Raw genomic sequence first — 3692 nt, 5'->3', positions numbered from 1 at the left:
ATAATTCGGACACATGCGCCATGATCCATCCTTCTTGTGCACCAATACTACTGGAGTAGAGAAAGAACTTTGACTCGGTTGAATTATACCAGCCTCTAGCATTTCTGCAACTAAACGTTCAATTTCACTCTTTTGGACATAGGGATATCTGTACGGCCTGATGTTTGGAGGAACACTTCCTGGAATCAGATGAATAGCATGATCATGATCACGCATAGGTGGGAGACCTTTGGGAGTCTCAAATACCTTGGAATGATTGTCCAAGACTTTTTGGAGATCTGGAGAAATAGATGATTCTGATGTGGAAACATCTAGTGAACATAATTGTGCAATTACACCTCTTTGCTCCTTTTTTAGAAGCTTTGTCATACCATTAGAGCTGATTATTTTTCCTGGTTTCCATGCAATACCCCTTAATTCAACTTCCTTTCCTTCCGTAGAAAATTTGATGAAAAGTTCTTGAAAGTTAAAAGCTATTGTACCCAAGGATTGTAGCCATTGGACTCCTAGTACAACATCAGCACCTCCCATTGGAATGGAAAGCATTGGGCTAGTCAATACATATTCTCCCATGGATAGCTTGATATTATGGCACTTTCCAGAGCAATTTATTGTTCCTCCATTTGCAATCATCACTTGACACTCTGGTGCTGGATATAGGAAGCAATTCAATTCTTTTGCTACCTTACAATGAATAAAATTGTGGGTGCTTCCTGAATCAATCAACACTATTACCTTTTTCTTCTTGATTTGTCCTTCTATCTTGATGGTTTTAGGAGTGGTAATTCCCGCCAATGCATTACAAGATATGGTCAGATTTATTTGTTCTTCATCTAGGCTTTGTTCCTGGAGTATATCCTCTTCTTTTGACCTTTCTTGCTCCTTTTCTTCTTTCTCTTCACAATCTATGTAGAATAATTTCTTCTCAGCACACTTATGACCTTTAGTGTATTTGCTATCACAACTGTAACAAAGCCCTTTTGCTCTTTTTTCTTCCAATTTTTGTGGTGTCAACCTTATAGGTTGTGGAAGACTAGGGGCAAAAACACTTCCGTCTTTATAGTTGTGAGTTTATGCTTCCTGGTTGCCATAATTTTGCTTTCCATTTTTCTTGCTAACCTGAATGCCTTCTCTAATGAATCAGGTTCCCAAAGGAGAACATCATGTTGGATATTATCCTTTAAAGACCCTATGAACACATCAATCCTATGCTCCTCTGGAATATCTTTTACCTTTATGTTCAATTTTTGGAACTCCTCAATGTGCTCCATTATTGAACCCTTTTGTTTGAGACTTATCAATTAGCTAAAAAAAGTGTTGCTTTTTGTATCCTCATAATGTGCTATCAATTCTTCCGTAAAAATTGCCCAAGCGATAAATTGTTTACGAGAGCAAAGCCATTGATACCATACAAACTGATTTGGTTCCAAATATAAAGTTTCCATACGTACCTTTTGTGTGTTTTGCACATTATTGAGATCGAAGAATTGCTCCATCTGTAATATCCATGTGGCGAGATCCTTGCCATCAAACTTCCTCATATCGATTTTTGGAATATGGTGGGTCTTCAATCCAACATTAGAGTCTATGGAATCATGATTAACATTTCTTTTTTTCACATCATGAGTTTCCTTTACAACCTTTTCACCATTAGTAAGTATTTCTTGTAGAAAATTTGTCAAATCTGTCTTCAAATCTACCATGTCTGTCTTCAAATCTGCCATGCCTCTCTTCAAATCTGTCTTCGAATCATCCATCTTAGCTTCCATGCCCTTTATCTTAGATTCCACGCCATTTATCTTAGATTCCACGCCATTTATCTTAGCTTCTGTTAGCTTTTGTGAGCGTGACAATTGTTGCACTTGTTCTTGTAATTTTGATATATCATGTAGCATTTCTTCCTCTTCTTCATGAGTCATGCTAGAGCTTTCAGGTTCCTTACTAGGTGTTTGCATTTTTTTTCCTCGAGGCATCAGTTACCGATAATAATGCTTTACTATGCCCTTTGAATTCCTTCAAACGAAGCTTACGCAAAAATTAAAAAAAAAACTACACACCTTTTTTCGCTTTGTAGAAGCCTGATATTGAATCTGATGTATCTCTGTAATTTCAGATCATCCAGTTCTGAAATTATGACCTGTAGTAGCTTTCAATGTCCTATTTCCAATGCCACAAGTCTGACCCAAATTGGATTCTCCAAGGAAGATTTATGTGAAATCTCCCACAGTGACTTGATTATAGGCTAGTTCAGTAGAGCGAAATTGTACGACGTGCCACAAGTCACTGTTTCAACCTTTGGATCTGAAAAATGCATACAAGAAACTACATTCTGTCCTCTTTCTGTACCTTCTTATGAAATTTCAATCCGATCCCCAGAGAGAAAGTTATGACGATTTTCCCTAGGTCACCTGTTTGGAATGTAATTCAGGAGTCTGCAAAAAGACCAACTTCCTCAGATCATATCTCCGCAAATATAGCGCGAAAAGCTCTGAAATTCGGACCCGAGGTTCAGCGCGATTTCTTCTCAAATGGATTTGTTTTGCAACTTCTAAAATGTCGCAGAAAAAAAGTTATAGAGAAAATGCCACGATGACCTGTTTGGAGCAGCGAAACCCTAGAATCCAAAGCTCTGATACCAAATGTTATGAAACCAACTCAAGAAAAGATAGAAAAGATAGATCAACGCCTTAGAATTCAGCCTCTTCTAGGGGGAAACCTCCTTTACATTACATAAATGAAAAATTCCTGGATGATTCAAATGACAAAACCTCCTTTCTATATATAGGAGTCTAAGGAGTCACAATATAATCCAGCCGACCTAACAATAATAATATAAAGCCACAAAAATAACAATAGAGGGATTCTATGGGGCACAGTAATAACAATATGGGGGCAATAGGGGCACAAAAATATTAATAAGGGGTATAAATACAATAGTAATGGGGTAATCACTAGTATTATAGGGACCCAACAAACACACTCACCAAGGCGAAGACAAGAAGCAATTCCAACTGAAGCTGAACATGTACTTCGACAAGTTGATGCGCATGATCACCAACAAACACTTGAAAATCATCACAGACACTATGTATCAATGTGCTGCTAGTTCAACCGCATCCAAGAAGAACATGTGCATGTTAGCAGACGAGTTGGATGAAGGGGCCGAACTAATGCACTAGATGCAACGTGTTATCACTTAGAATTTTCTCTAGAAGTTATCAGAAGAAAGAAAATGACCACGGTAACCACAAACCAACTTTTAAGCATTGGCTCTAGCCAACCTATGGCTCAGAGAGGGCTCTCTCTATATGATTTAGCTTTGTTTGCTGGGATTTCAGGCTAGTTCTTAATGTTCAGGGGGGGGGGGGGTTTATTTGTATTGAAGATTAGATGGTGGAATCCTTAAAACAGATGGATAGAATGATGCCTTTAGACCATTAGGCTATGGAGTCAATAGAAGGGAAGTAGAATTGGAATTAACTCACTAAAGGGAGTGTTCAAAGGGCAAGCTAGCAGAGTACAATGCAGGTCTTTGGGCCAGAGGGGTGAAATGGTCTTAACCAGGGTGAGAGAGAAATTAAGAATTCTCAGACCAGGATTAAAACGAGGAACAGAGGATAATCGGAAACAAAGGGAAATTAAGAATCCTTTGCTATAGATTACAGAGAGACAACCTAAACTAAGGAGCAATT

This window comes from Pinus tabuliformis, chromosome 4_1, assembly GCF_031772625.1.
Source record: "Pinus tabuliformis cultivar Carrire ecotype Pingquan chromosome 4_1, CPIR1, whole genome shotgun sequence".
Classification (NCBI taxonomy): domain Eukaryota; kingdom Viridiplantae; phylum Streptophyta; class Pinopsida; order Pinales; family Pinaceae; genus Pinus; species Pinus tabuliformis.
The sequence above is the reverse complement of the archived record's forward strand: the minus strand, read 5'-3'. Positions refer to the sequence as shown.